Source organism: Schistocerca cancellata, chromosome 4, assembly GCF_023864275.1.
Source record: "Schistocerca cancellata isolate TAMUIC-IGC-003103 chromosome 4, iqSchCanc2.1, whole genome shotgun sequence".
NCBI lineage: Eukaryota > Metazoa > Arthropoda > Insecta > Orthoptera > Acrididae > Schistocerca > Schistocerca cancellata.
Window position 1 is genome coordinate 929,883,287 of NC_064629.1, and position 16,744 is coordinate 929,900,030.

Genomic DNA, 16,744 nt, shown 5'->3' on the forward strand with positions numbered 1-16,744 from the left:
TTTTGTTGCTTTAGTTAACATATTGTAATTTTGCGATTTGGAGATAGTGAGTTAAGCTGTGAATGCTAGAAAATGGAGTGCCAAGTGGAGAAATCAGAACATTTCTGATGTATTCTTCTGTTTGAGTTCAGTAGCATTGTGCAGCAGCAGAGGCAGTCAGAAACATTTGCATCATGTATGGGGATAACCCCATTCGACAGACAATGGCAACAAAATGGTTTCTCATCTCAAGGGGGATCATTTTGACATCCACTTTTGGGAAGGCCTTCAGGGTCTGATGAAGATCCTTTAAACACATTAATCCACAATGATCCACATAGTGTATTCAAGAACTGGCAAATGTGATGAAGTGTGATTGTTCCTCTATCGTGCCTCATTTGCATCCGGTGGGAAAGGTTCAAAAATTGTGTGTATGGGTACCTCATGCTTTAAGCCACAATCACAAAAATCACTGTTCGACCCAACAACTATCGATACCTCTCTCGCTCCACAGTTCTTAAAGAACTTCTGCCTACTGAATTCAGTTTCACACAATACATTTAATAAAACTATCTGAAAGATCATCAGAAACAAAATCCGAGTCTTTGCATAAGGAACTCATACAAAACAAAAAGGACAGTAAACATAGTCATACACAATTCACGTTCTACAGTATACAATCAAATGAAAAATATTCTACATCATCAGAAATATATCTATGGAGTACAAGGTAGTAAATGAAAGGAAAAAAAGTATATCTTATTATTAGCCAAGGCATCACATGTGCCCCTGATTTATCATGTCTTTGACACATGCGAGTCCCATCTACCTAAAACTAGTTATGGTCTTTGATTATGTCAATATAAATTTTAAAATTTCATTTCACAACATATAGCCTCAATAGTCCAATATATCACAAAAAAGTATGAAATTTGTCCAATAATAATGAAAGATTATATTACAAACTTCTTACCAAAGAATATCAAAAGTTCAATAATTAAACTCATCATAGGGTTTATGATCCCAGAAAGAGTAAGAAGAAATGTATGTGTTGGTGCAAATAGTGAAGCAAAAGAATTAATTATCATACATTTTTATGCTAAAACTGAAGACATATCGAATTAGTTAAGTACCTACAATACATATTACACAACACTTTTCATCACACCTTTGAGTGTCTTTTCTACTGCTTCACACAATAATGGCTCTATATCATCAAGTCCCTTTTATAGCCTTTTTTTGTACTTGAATTCTCAGTCATTAAATACCTTTACAAATAGTCATGGCATGTGTTTCTCTTATAATTTGTCATATCTCTTGGAAGTTATTGCTTCTCATCATATGCTGTTACAACTCAGAATCAATTATCAAATTACTGATTTAAATATCTTGTCATTTCCAAACCTCTGACCCCATCTGACAGCTTACTTCTTCATTATTCCAAATCACAATACTACAACACTCTACAAGCAAGAACTCCTCTTTAACCATATATTTTGATTAAGTCATCAAGTATCTTTACTCGTTCCTAATCCTGAATAGGTTGACATTTGAGCTGTTTTGATAGATATAAAGAATAGTAAAAGAGTAGGCAGCAGTGCAGAAAACTAAAGAAGAAATAGCACTACTACGGCTTGGGGCCCTGTGCACGCTACTGAAGTATAGTGAATTCCCTGAGGTCTGTCTGAAAATACCTCTCTGTTTACCCACAAGACTTCCCTTAACTCTTCTTTCTGTTGCTTACTTAACCCCTCTACCTTGTCCATCTGGTTCTTCAATTCTTCTAGTATCTCTCTTGCCTCTCTTGCTACCCCCATAATCCATGTTCAATCCTAAATCTCTCGTATCAACTCCTACTGTCATCACTCTGATTTTTAACTGACCAATTAAATCATTGCTATCCACTATCATTCCATCAAAATTCACACTTATTTCTGTTTCTTCACTATGAAAAGTGATAAAACTGTCCCCACAATTTACTTCTGCTTTACACTCTATCAACCAGTCCATGCCCAGGACAATTTCCACACTGAGCCCAGGAATGACAAAAAAATTATGTACTAAGCTTATGTCCCCAAGTTCAAATTCTAAAATGATCTATTGCTTGACAGCTTTTTGTAATTTGCCTGTAGCACCCACTATTTTCAACCCCAACACCAGTACGTCCATTACCCCATTACCCTCCTTAATAGAATCATAGAATTTGTCAGCTATGGCACTTATTTCACTCCCTGTGTCCAAAAGAACCCTTTGCTCCCTATCATAGAACTTTATTTTCACAAACGGTTGTCCTGCTTTAATATCCCCCACATCTTCATCCTCACATAACAAATCTCTTTCGATATTCCCAATTTCTATAACCTATATATGAGCTGTCTTCTTCTTTTGACTCCCTTCTGATTGCACATAAACTCTCTTCCTCCTCCATACAAGTTGCCACACCCTTACCCTTGCCTATAATAAACACATTAACTTCCTTCTCCTCATTAGTATCTATACCATGGTTCAAGGAATTGGTAGAAGTCTCTCCCTCAATAAGCTGAGAAATTGGCCCTCTCTCTCCCTCGTGACTCTTATCCAAATTACTTTGCAATAGAAATATATCCTCCTGTGCCTCATCTTCTCCCTCTTCACTATCACTATCCTCACTGCTTGTTTCTTCCTCCTCACTTCCACTACTTTCCAATTGTACCACTTTATCTCCTTCTGCCTGTCTACTTGCTCTCTTTCATATTCTTTAACACCACATAAGGGAAAACACCTCCATACATAAACATCCTGACTCTACATTATTCCTACACTTAACTTCAGGCTCTAGCTCTTCAATCACCAAGCTCTGACTTTCACAACTCCTCTCACCATGATTAGCATTACTATTGCTGCTCATTACAAAACATCTAGCATCATTGGGGCAAATGGCAACATTGGTAGGCCCGGACAGTTGACCCCCCCCAGCATGGGCCCTCACTATTGCGGGATACTGCATTAAAACTTCCTCTCCTATCATAACCTCTATCGTTACCCCTGAACCTCTTCCTCCTCTATCTCTCACATTTACTTTATTCACTCTGTTGGTCTGTTCCCTGTGCTCTTGGTACCTCCAAGAATCTCTATTTTCTTTAAATGAACAATTTGTCTACCATCTATCTACATCTCTCACCCTATTCAGAAAATCTTTCAGATTATTATTATGCCCAATTAATCTACATCTCCTATTAGGAGGTAACTTCCCCATCAATACCTCAATTGTATCTTGGCCACTCCAAGTACTATCGAAATGTTTCAACCTAGATACTTTCTTAAAAGCCTCTATGACATCACTCTATTTCTCCTTAGACCAGTGCTCTGCTAGGAAAGCTAAACAAAATCCTCAAAAGTTTCATATTTATCCAGTGCATCTGGCTCCCAATCTACATCTACATCTACATGGATACTCTGCAAATCACATTTAAATGCCTACCAAAGGGTTCATCGAACCACCTTCACAATTCTCTATTATTCCAATCTCGTATAGCGCGCGGGAACAATGAAAACCTATATCTTTCTGTACGAGCTCTGATTTCCCTTATTTTATCTTTCTGATCGTTCCTCCCTATGTAAGTCGGTGTCAACAAAATATTTTCGCATTTGGAGGAGAAAGTTGGTGAATGGAATTTCGTGAGAAGATTCTGTCGCAACGAAAAACGCCTTTCTTTTAATGATGTCCATCCCAAATCCTGTATCATTTCTGTGACACTCTCCCCCATATTTCACGATAATACAAAATGTGCTACCTTTCTTTGTTTGAACTTTTTCGATGTACTCAGTCAGCCCTATCTGGTAAGGATCCCACACCGCACAACAGTATTCTGAAAGAGGATGGACAAGCGTACTGTAGGCAGTCTCCTTAGTAGGTCTGTTACATTTTCTAAGTGTCCTGCCAATGAAACGCAGTCTTTGGTTAGCCTTCCCCACAACATTTTCTACACTCCTGGAAATTGAAATAAGAACACCGTGAATTCATTGTCCCAGGAAGGGGAAACTTTATTGACACATTCCTGGGGTCAGATACATCACATGATCACACTGACAGAACCACAGGCACATAGACACAGGCAACAGAGCATGCACAATGTCGGCACTAGTACAGTGTATATCCACCTTTCGCAGCAATGCAGGCTGCTATTCTCCCATGGAGACGATCGTTGAGATGCTGGATGTAGTCCTGTGGAACGGCTTGCCATGCCATTTCCACCTGGCGCCTCAGTTGGACCAGCGTTCGTGCTGGACGTGTAGACCGCGTGAGACGACGCTTCATCCAGTCCCAAACATGCTCAATGGGGGACAGATCCGGAGATCTTGCTGGCCAGGGTAGTTGACTTACACCTTCTAGAGCACGTTGGGTGGCACGGGATACATGCAGACGTGCATTGTCCTGTTGGAACAGCAAGTTCCCTTGCCGGTCTAGGAATGGTAGAACGATGGGTTCGATGACGGTTTGGATGTACCGTGCACTATTCAGTGTCCCCTCGACGATCACCAGTGGTGTACGGCCAGTGTAGGAGATCGCTCCCCACACCATGATGCCGGGTGTTGGCCCTGTGTGCCTCGGTCGTATGCAGTCCTGATTGTGGCGCTCACCTGCACGGCACCAAACACGCATACGACCATCATTGGCACCAAGGCAGAAGCGACTCTCATCGCTGAAGACGACACGTCTCCATTCGTCCCTCCATTCACGCCTGTCGCGACACCACTGGAGGCGGGCTGCACGATGTTGGGGCGTGAGCGGAAGATGGCCTAACGGTGTGCGGGACCGTAGCCCAGCTTAATGGAGACGGTTGCGAATGGTCCTCGCCGATACCCCAGGAGCAACAGTGTCTCTAATTTGCTGGGAAGTGGCGGTACGGTCCCCTATGGCACTGCGTAGGATCCTACGATCTTGGCGTGCATCCGTGCGTCGCTGTGGTCCGGTCCCAGGTCGGCGGGCATGTGCACCTTCCGCCGACCACTGGCGACAACATCGATGTACTGTGGAGACCTCACGCCCCATGTGTTGAGCAATTCGGCGGTACGTCCACCCGGCCTCCCGCATGCCCACTATACGCCCTCGCTCAAAGTCCGTCAACTGCACATACGGTTCACGTCCACACTGTCGCGGCATGCTACCAGTGTTAAAGACTGCGATAGAGCTCCGTATGCCACGGCAAACTGGCTGACACTGACGGCGGCGGTGCACAAATGCTGCGCAGCTAGCGCCATTCGATGGCCAACACCGCGGTTCCTGGTGTGTCCGCTGTGCCGTGCATGTGATCATTGCTTGTACAGCCCTCTCGCAGTGTCCGGAGGAAGTATGGTGGGTCTGACACACTGGTGTCAATGTGTTCTTTTTTCCATTTCCATGAGTGTATGTCTTCCTTCCAATTTAAATTGTTCATAATTGCAATTCCTAGGTATGTAGTTGAATTTACGGCTTTTAAATTAGACTGATTTATTGTGTAACTGATGTTTAATGCTTTCTTTTTAGCACTCATGAGGATGACCTCACACTTTTCATTATTTAAGGTCAATTGCCACTTTTCGCACCATTTCGATATTTCTTCTAAATAATTTTGCAGTTTGTTTTGATCTTCTGATGACTTTATTAGTCGACAAATGACAGCGTCATCTGCAAACAACCAAAGACGGCTGCTCAGATTGTCTCCCAAATCGTTTATATAGATAAGGAACAGCAAAGGGCCTATAACACTATCTTGAGGAACGCCAGAAATCACTTCTGTTTTCCGTCAATTACAACGAACTGTGACCTCTCTGACAGGAAATCACACATCCAGTCACATAACTGAGATGATATTCCATAAGCACGCAATTTCACTACAAGCCGCTTGTGTGGTACAGTGTCAAAAGCCTTCCGGAAATCCAGAAATACGGAATCAATCTGAAATCCATTGTCAGTAGCACTCAGCAGTTCATGTGAATAAAGAGCTAGTTGTGTTTCACAAGAACGATGTTTTTTAAGCCCATGTTGACTGTGTGTCAATAGACTGCTTTCTTCGAGGTAATTCATTATGTTCGAACACAATATATGTTCTAAAATGCTGCTGCATATCGATGTTAATGATATGTGCCTGTAATTTAGTGGATTACTCCTACTACCTTTCTTGAATATTGGTGTGACCTGTGCAACTTTCCAGTCTTTGGGTACGGATCTTTCGTCGAGCAAACAGTAGTAAATGATTTTTAAAGTATGGAGCTAATGCATCAGCATGCTCCGAAATGAACCTAATTGGTACACAGTCTGGACCAGAAGACTTGCTTTTATTAAGTGATTTAAGTTGCTTCACTACTCCAAGGATATTTACTTTTACGTTACTCATGTTGGCAGCTGTTCTCGATTCGAATTCTGGAATATTTACTTCGTCTTCTTTTGTGAAGGCATTTGGGGAAGGCTGTGTTTAGCAACTCTGCTTTGGCAACACTGTCTTCGATAGTATCTCCAGCACTATTGTCTTGAGAAGGCATTGATTGTTGTTTGCCGCTAACATACTTCACATACGACCAGAATCTCTTTGGATTTTCTGCCAGGTTTCGAAACAAAGTTTCGTTGTGGAAGCTGTTATAGGCATCTCGCATTGAATTCCGCACTAAATTTTGAGCATCTGTAAAAGATCGCCAATCTTGGGGATTTTGTGTCTGTTTAAATTTGGCATGTTTGTTTCATTGTTTCTGCAACAGTGTTCTAACCTGTTTTGTGTACCAAGGAGGATCAGCTCCATTGTTTGTTAGTTTATTTGGTATAAATCTCTCAATTGCTGCTGATAGTATTTCTTGGAATTGAAGCCACATCTGGCCTACACTTATATTATTAATTTGGAATGAGTGGAGATTGTCTCTCAGGAAGGCGTCAAGTGAATTTTTACCTGCTTTTTTGAATAGGTATATTTTTCACTTATTTTTCGAGGATTTGGGGATTACAATACTCAATCTTGCTACGACAGCCCTGTGTTCACTAATCCCTGAATCAGTTTTGATGCTCATTATTAACTCAGGATTATTTGTTGCTAAGAGGTCAAGTGTGTTTTTACAACTGTTTACTATTTGCATGGGCTCATGAATTAATTACTCGAGACAATTTTCAGAGAATGCGTTTAGCACAATTTCAGATGATATTTTGTGCCTACCTCTGGAATTAAACATGTATTTTCGCCAACATATCAAGGGTAAATTAAAGTCACCACCAACTATTATCGTATGATTCGGGTACGTGTTTGAAATCAAACTCAAGTTTTCTTTGAACCTTTCGGCAACTGTATCATCTGAATTGGGAGGTTGGTAAAAGGATCCAATTATTATTTTATTCATGTTGCCAACAATGACCTCTGCCTATACTAACTCTCAGGAAGTATCTACTTCAATTTCGCAACAAGTTAAACTACTTCTGACAGCAACAAACACACCTCCACCAACCGTGTTTAGCCTATCCTTTCGGAACACCGTTAGGTTCTTCGCAAAAATTTCGGCTGAGCTTATATCCGGCTTTAGCCAGTTTTCAGTGCCTATAATGATTTGAGCATCAGTGCTTTCTATTAGCGCTTGGAACTCTGGTACTCTCCCAACACAGCTATGACAATTTACAACTGTTATACCAATGGTTCCTGTATCTACGTTCCTCCTGTGTTCAGCCTGCACCTTTTGTGACTGAAGCCTTTCTTGTGTTTTCCCAAGCCCCTCTAACCTAAAAACCCGCCCAGTCCACACCACACAGCCCCTGCTACCTGTGTAGCCACCTCCTGCGTATAGTGGACACCTGACCTATTCAGCAGAACCCTTAACTCTCACCTTTCAAACAAACACTGGTCCTCCTCAATTTATCCTTCTCAAACAACTCTACAGTAAACTGACTTCTTAAACTATTCACAAAAGCCACAGGATGGACATTGTCTTTAGGATCAAACACTATACTATTAAAATTATTACCATTCCTCACATGTACTACCACAGATGGAGCTGCTCTCTTCTCAGTCACAGAAGTGGACCCTTTGATTTCTTCCACTTCTGCGTGAGCTTTCTTGCTATGTTCCTGCCACATTCTCTCACAATACTCCTTCACTTCTGTCTCTCTTATCACACACTTCAGCTTGCGCTACTATATTTTTACCCAAGCATTCCACCCTTCCATTTACCTCCTCCTTGAATCTCTTGCTTTTCCACCAACTCGAATTCTGTTTCTTTAAATGACTCTTTAACATCATCTTTAAATTTGACAAAATCTTTGCCTACATCTGACTTTATCTCAGAAATCTTCTTTTCTAGTCAATCATCTAGTTCCCTTTTAAAATCCCTAATTCTTTGTACAAATTTCATATCTAAATGCCTCAGTTCTTCTCCCATATCCTTCTGAGATTTATTAACCGCTTCTACCTCCCTACTAACAGCTTCCATCTTTCTACTCAATCCCTCTTTCACATCCTTCATTCCTTTTCTTACATCCTTCATTTCTTCTCTTACATCCTTTATTTCTTCTCTCACGTCCTTCATATCTTCTCGTAAACGTACTTTCATACGTTTCATTTCCGCTAATGGTGCAGCGAACATACTTTCTATATGAACTTTCTTCCCCACTTCTCTATCAGCACCTGGTTCTGTCTTAAATTACTATATCTTTTTCCACCTTTTCCATAGCAGGTTCCTGTTATTTATTTTCACCTTACTCATCACTTCACACCTTAAAACTGGCTAGCTGTTCATCCTCTTTGATAGTCATCTTTTCTATTATTTGACCCAAACACAAAAAAAACCACTCTCACTAATTTGGGAACTTCGAACCAAAGATTGCAAATTCTTTAAGAGAGCCTCAAACTACCCTGTCCTGTCACTCCATGGTCAACATATGCGAAGAAAATGGTTCCTGGAGATTTACTAAGACCGTGAGTTTGTAATCAGAAAAAAAAATGTTTAAAGAAAAACTGCATGAAGAAAATTAATATTGTGTAAACCCCATGAATCCCTTTTACTTCTGAACTTAAAAAGCACACCTCTATATGAGAAGTTTCCAAATCCTATAAATTTCTGATAATAAAATCCTTTGACAGTGGAAAACATTTAAAAAATGAAGCTAATTTGATAAATAATGACAGAGTGTACAGTAATTTTGCTTACCGGTAACAATTAAACCCAGATAAATTTGCACCTAAACATGAATGAATGGGAATATGACATTAAGTGGCATGTAAACAAAGATCACATACTTTGACAACTGTCAGATTCAAAGTTCCCTCCAATGTGCCTCAACTTACATGTTTGGCCACATTTTGCTGTGCAGCACATAAACTCTCCTGTCTAAATTACTGCAGATACACATCAAAGCAGGCCCACATGCAATTACTAATACAAATACTCTGAGAACAAAAACAAATAAATGATGGCAATAACTGCTGTTAGAGGTGGTGTCAACAATCACTGAAGGTGAACAGTCCTTACAATACACTACTTTTATTTATAGAGAGAAACATTAAGAGATAGTCTATTAGAAAGCATAAAGCAATTAAATTGGTTAGAATTGTGTTTCTCGAAGAGAGGAATGTTTATAGGTCTTAGCTGTTCCGGGTCACTGTGATGTGGTGACAGCGGCAGAAGCAGTTTCAAGTTGCTGATATGAATCCTATTAGTCCTCCAGTCATGTCCTTGACGTTAAAATATCCTCTTTCTTTACATTCTATTTCAGCTGGCAGTGGTAATAAGTGGCTTAGCATCCATTTGTCATAGGCTGGAACAAAGTAACTACTTGTGCAGCACCTGAAGGTCGTATTAGCTCAACTGCAACATTCCACATGCTATACTTTGCGAATTGTGAAGCTAAACAGTCCATCTACTGTTAATATTTGCGCTTCATAATGATACTGTTCCCGCAAAAACAAGTCACTTACGTAGCAACACAGTTCACAGTTTCCACATTGACAGTTAGTGTTTTAGCACACGTCACATATTGTAGTCAAGAAAATAAGCAATATTAAATTCACAGTTTATGTAATGTAGCTCAATTCTGAACCAATGACAATACTGTCTGTTCACGAGTGCACTGTCACTGCCACAGGCATCGTTCTGCAAAAACCAACAGTGTTTGCATAATACAATGTCCATTTAGAATATCCATCGTAAAGTCAAATTCCAAACCAATCTTACACAAAAAAGTCCAGTATTAATATTGCTTTAAATGCACACCATTGCTATACCACAGCACTCGCTTCCATACCACCATGCTTTCACACCAACTGCCACTGTCTCCTCACTGTTCAACCCGGCAACTATTGATACCTCTCTTGCTCCACAGTTCTTACAGAATTTCTGCTACTGCATTCTGGTTCACACAATACATTTAATAAAACTGTCTGAAAGATCATCAGAAACGAGATCCGAGTCTTTATATAAGGAACTCATACAAAACAAAAAGGACAGTAAACATAGTCATACACAATTCACGTTATACACTATATAATCAAATGAAAAATATTCTACATTATCAGAAATATATCTATGGAGTACAAGGTAGTAAAAGAAAGGAAAAAAAATCTCATTATTAGCCAAGGCATCACAGATGCCATGTATGAATCTCTCTTTGCTTATCATCAATTGCCGCTCATGAGGAACACCAACCATTCCTATCCTTATCATTATTGGTGACTGTCTTTATGCTAACATAAGGACAAGAAAGGAATTTCTGAGTCCGAAACAAACCAGCAACTCCCCTTACAAAGACCTGCACACATTCACAAAGGATGATTATGCACATGGTGGAAAAGGGACGGTGTGGCATACCACAAATTCCTTCTCCGAGGTGTAACCATCACTCCTGGCATTTATTGTTGACAACTGAGATGACTTGCAGACACAAAACAATGACCAGAAAGACTGTGTGAAGTGATGCTACTCCACAATAACAACTGCCCGTATTGTGGTAGACTATCAAAAACACTATATAGGAGTTTGATTGGGAAGTAGGTCCACAACTACCTTATACACCTGATCTTGCACCTTCAGATTTTCACCTTTTCTGCCTTCTGTCAAACAGATTTCAAAGAATTTCCTGGGTGAAAATACACTCTGAAAATGGTGTGACGAGTTCTTTGCCTGAAAACCATGTTATTTCTACAGCTGTAGAATCGAAAAGTTATCCCAGCGTGGGCAGACTGTTGTAAATAGTAAAGGAGAATATATTATTGATGGCTCAGCTCTCTATTACAAGTATCTGTTGTGTTTATTAAACTTACGGAGAAACATTAAAAACTTTTGTACTCACCCAATACAATAATAGCTAAATCTCTTTTTCGTTTTGTAATTTTCTGTGACCTATCTAACTGATGTCACATAAAGTACTGTACATGTTTATCTGTAAATGTCTTTACTCATTTCCTGTCAAATAATTGGCTGAATATAAAACATTTTTGATATTTTGAGACAGGTTTACAGATTAGTTTAACAGATTTTGTAACATTATTAATGTGGATTTGGACATTAAAAACAGCTACTGTATGTTAATATGGCAATGAATGACATTTATAAAGGAATGTATTTAACTTGTAGGTTTCAAGTGAGATATCTAGTTTTAAATACAAACTATTAACACTAACAGCGACAGCAGTGAATTATTACATAGTTGTGGTTCTTATAAGTGTCAGAGAAAATGAATGAACAGACATGCAGAGAGTAATCTTTTATGAAATGTGTGTGGCACATTCGATTAATTTGTTAGTCTACACCTACATTTACTTCTGAGCTGCACAAATCACCTTACGCTGTGTGTCGGAGGATACCATGTACACCAATCTCATTTTCCTATTAAGTTTATTGAATGGTACCTGGGAAGAACAGTTGGTAAGCCTCAGTATGAGCTTGAATTTCTCTGATTGTAAAATGATAGTAGTTTCACAATATTTATAAGAGAGAAAATAATACAATGCTCAGCTATCTTTTGAATATATGTTCTTGGAAGTTTTGAAGGAAACTTCTCCATGATGAACAGCACTTCTCTTGTGATGTCTACCACTGGAATTGAATGAGTATCTGTGTGACGGTCTAACACAAGTTAAATGAAACTAAGGTAAAATGTTCTACTCTTCATTATTTCTTCTCTTTCTCGTCTATTTCTCCTGTCTGATATGGATTTCAGAAATGAGCAATCCTCATAAGCATGCCAAATGAGTGTTTTGTGTGCTACTTGCTTCTTAGGTGAAATAATTTCCTTAGGATTATTTGACTGAAGCTGGCACCTGTCCTACATATAATTAATGTGAGGTCACCCGTCAATGTTAAATCTTTCCAGATACATACACCTAGGTGTTTTATGGTTTTCAGGTGGTAAACTGCCAGTTCCTTTACCATGTGTCAATCCCCTGCAGGTCCTCTTGTATTTTACTACAGTTTTGTAGTGTTGTGGTTGTGTAGAATGGGACCATCTGCAACAGCCTAACAAACATTTCCACATTAGTTTCCAAGTCCTTATATACTCCAAGTCCTTATCTATGTCACATACTTCAATGGTTGCAACAGGGTGGACTATATCTTCTCATCCTTAACAGTTCTAGCACACTGGACTCGCATTCAGGAGAACGATGGTTCAATCCCACGTCCGGCCGTCCTGATTTAGGTTTTCCATGATTTCCCTAAATCTCTCCAGGCAAATGCCAGGATGGTTCCTTTGAAAGGGCACGGCCGACTTCCTTCCCCATCCTTCCCTAATCCGATGAGACCGATGATGTCGCTGTTCGGTCTCTTCCCCCAAACAACCCAACCAACCTTAACAGTTCGCTCGACCTACCTCTATATGCTTCTTGTTGTCTCCACCTTCACTCTATGCTGGTTGATACTGGTTCAGTTGTTAAATGCCATCTGCTTCTTATTGTTTCCACCTTCACTCTGTGTTGGTGGATACTGGTTCAACTGCTAAAAGCAACAGTGAAGAAAATTCGACTAAAATAAAGGCTGCATAACTTGAAATTGGAAACAGCATCTGTAAGTTTGTAAAAATAATGAGCATGTTGGATACTAAGTAACTTGTGCAACGAGATATAAAGTTCCATTAATTGCCTCAGAAACATGTTGTGAATGGCTATCAAGTCCATATTTACTGTAAACTACACTGAAGTGTCAAAGAAACTGGTATAGGCATGTGTATTCAAATACAGAGATATGTGAACAGGAGAATATGGTGCTGTGGTCAGAAATGCCTATATAAGGCAAGACGTGTCTGGCACAATAGCAGTTTATCAAGATTTAATTGAGATTGAACTTTGTGTTATAATTGGCACACAAGGGATGGGACACAGCTTCTCCGAGGTAACAGTAAAGTCGGGATTTTCCCATACGACCATTTCACGAGTGTATCGTGAATATCAGGAATCCAGTAAAACATCAAGTCTCCAACTTTGCTGCGACCAGAAAAAGATCCTGCAAGAACGGGACCAACGACGACTGAAGAGAATCATTCAAGCTGACAGAGGTGCAACCCTTATGCAAATTGCTGCAGATTTCAATGCTGGACCATCAACAAATGTCAGCATGTGAACCATCTAATAAAATGTCATCAATATGGGGTTTCAGAGCCAAAGGCCCACTTGTGTACCCCTGATGACTGCACATGAAGCTTTACACCTCACCTGGGTCTGTCAACACTGACATTGGACTGTTGATGACTGGAAACATGTTGCCTGGTCAGACGAGTCTCATTTCAAATTGTATCAAGCAGATGGACATGTACAGGTATGGAGACAACCTAATTAATTCATGGTCCCTGCATGTCAGCAAGGGACTATTCAAACTTGTGGATGCTCTGTAATGGTGTGGGGCATGTGGAGTTGGAATGATATGAGACCCCTGATGCATCTAGATATGACTCTGACAGGTGACAGGTACATAAGCATCCTGTCTAATCACCTGAATCTATTCATGTCCATTGTGCATTCTGACGAACTTGGGCAATTCTAGCAGGACAATGCAACAACCCACACATCCACAGAGTGGTTCCAGGAACACTCTTCTGAGTTGAAACACCTCTGCTAGCCACCAAACTCCCCAGACATGAACATTATTGAGCATATGCGGGATACCTTGCAAAATGCTGTTCAGATGAGATCTTCACCCCCTCGTACTCTTATGGATTTATGGACAGCCCTGCAGGATTCATGATGTCAGTTCCCTCTAGCACTACATCAGACATTAGTCAAGCCCATGCCATGTCGTGCTGCAGCACTTCTGCATGCTCACAGGGACCTTACATGATATTAGGCAGGTGTACGAGTCTCTTTGGCTTTTTAGTGTATTATTGATGCAACCTGGTTACTGTTTTAAGTACAAAGCTTAACACAAAAACAACCAGATGCTCACCAGTTTGACCCAATAATTGTCACATCTCATACAATCACTTGCCCACAGCTATTTGTGAGTTACTATATCAAGTCATTCAGTGATCTTCTTAGAATGAGCTGCTCACTCAAATGTTCCGAGAAGTATATGATACATGTCACATGGAGTTAGCAGTACACTATGTGATCAATAGTATCCGGACACCCCACAAAACATACTTTTTTCATATTAGGTGCATTGTGGCCACCTACTGCCAGGTACTCCATATCAGCAAGCTCAGTAGTCATTAGACATTGTGAGAGAGCAGAATGGAGTGATCTGCGGATCTCGCGGACTTTGAACGTGGTAAGGTGATTGGGTGTCACTTGTGTCATACATGTGTACGTGAGATTTCCACACTCCTAAACATATCTAGGTCCACTGTTTCTGACATGACAGTGAAGTGGAAACATGAAGGGACACGTACAGCACAAAATGGTACAGGCCGACCTCATCTGTTGACTGACAAAGATCACCGACAGTTTAAGAGGGTTATAATGTGTAAAAGACAGACATCTATCCAGACCATCACACAGGAATTCCAAACTGCATCAGGATCCATTGCAAGTACTATGACAGTTAGGCAGGAGGGGAGAAGACTTCATGGTCGAGCAGCTGTTCATAAGCCACACATTGTGCTGGTAAATGCCAAACCTCGATTGGTGTAAGGAGCGTAAATGTTGGATGATTGAACAGTGGAAAAATGTTGTGTGGAGTGACGAATCATGGTACACAGTGTGGCAATATGATGGCATGGTGTGGGTATGGCGAATGCCCGATGAACGTCATCTGCCAGCATATATAGTGCCAACAGTAAAATTTGGAGGCGGTGGTGTTATGGTGTGGTCATGTTTTTCATGGAGGGGGCTTGCACCCATTGTTGTTTTCCATGGTACTATCACAGCACAGGCCTACACTGATGTTTTAAGCACCTCCTTGCTTCCCACTGTTGAAAAGCAATTCAGTAATGGCGATTGCATCTTTCAACATGATCGAGCAACTGTTCATAATGCACGGCCTGTTGTGGAGTGGTTACATGATAATAACATCCCTGTAATGGACTGGCCTGCACAGAGTCCTGACCTGAATCCTATAGAACACCTTTGGGGTGTTTTGGAACACCGAATTCATGCCAGGCCTCACCGACCAACATCAATACCTCTCCCTCAATGCAGCACTCTGTGAAGAATGGGCTGCCATTCCCCAAGAAACCTTCCAGCACCTGATTGAACTTATGCCTGTGAGCATGGAAGCTGTCATCAAGGCTAAGGGTGGGCCACCATATTGAATTCCAGCCTTACCGATGGAGGGCGTCATGAACTTGTACGTCATTTTCAGCCAGGTGTCCGGATACTTTTTATCACAGAGTATATGACAAGAAATTCTCTAAGTAAATAACTTCCAAACTCAGATTCCATGGATAAACAAAGTAATCCAAGTTATTGCTTTAGAGATCTATAATAAATTCCTGCTAGAAGAAGAGCAGGTCATTTCATATAATTCATACAGAATTATGGGTGTATTCCATCATGGGATGTCACCAAAAATTTGGCGAGGTATTCTAGTTGATTTTGTAATCCCTGATCATTAATTTCAGTATTTGTCATTTCATTGTTACTGTGACAGTTTAAAAGAGGAAACATTGTAAGAGCTTCCATAATGAAATATTTTAGGAGATGGAATTCAGACTATCATGCTTCTCTGTTTCATCCTTCATTTAAATATGGTTTTTGTGTGTTTACTGACTTTTTGCAAGCTTCACATGTCATAAGGTTTTTCATCAGATGGGCAGATAGAATTTTACTTTCAAATCCACTGAATGCTTCTAGAATTGCTTTCCTTATGTTTATTTTATAGTCAGATTCGTTTTTCAAGGTTTGCACTTCATTAAAATCTATGATGAAATCTTTTTGATCCACAGTGAGTCATTCCCAGCCCTCACAATCTTTGACAGGACATACTTATCTAAAGCATATTATACAATATTCTTGTACTCTAACAACTGATTCTCCACATTTTTAGTCCCGAAGTGAACATATGATGTTTACTGTTCAGATAATCTGCATCCTCTTTCTTCTGAATTGCTAAGCAGGCATATTTTCTTACCTTTATTAATAGTCCTATTTACACCTGCAGTCATTTATATGATAACACTGATGGTCACTGATTCCCATCACAAGATTAACTGAATTGAAATATCCTGGTCTGGTTGCCAGCAGGATATATTAGGTGTAACAGTCTCAAGTTGGTCCTGTAATTAACTACTCGAGATAATTTTTGCATAACACATTCAGAACAGTAATACACAAATCCCTATCCATTCCATCTGCTTTAGGCATCTGAATCTCCCAGCATAATAGGTTTAAATCTCTTTTATTACTATAACATG

The 16,744-nt window shown here is 40.1% G+C and overlaps 1 protein-coding gene across 1 annotated transcript in view; it reads left to right on the forward strand.

The window, feature by feature from the left end:
* The window catches only part of LOC126185120 (probable chitinase 2), a 277,984-nt gene that overhangs the window by 240,823 nt on the left and 20,417 nt on the right, over positions 1–16,744 (forward strand). The window lies entirely within an intron of this gene.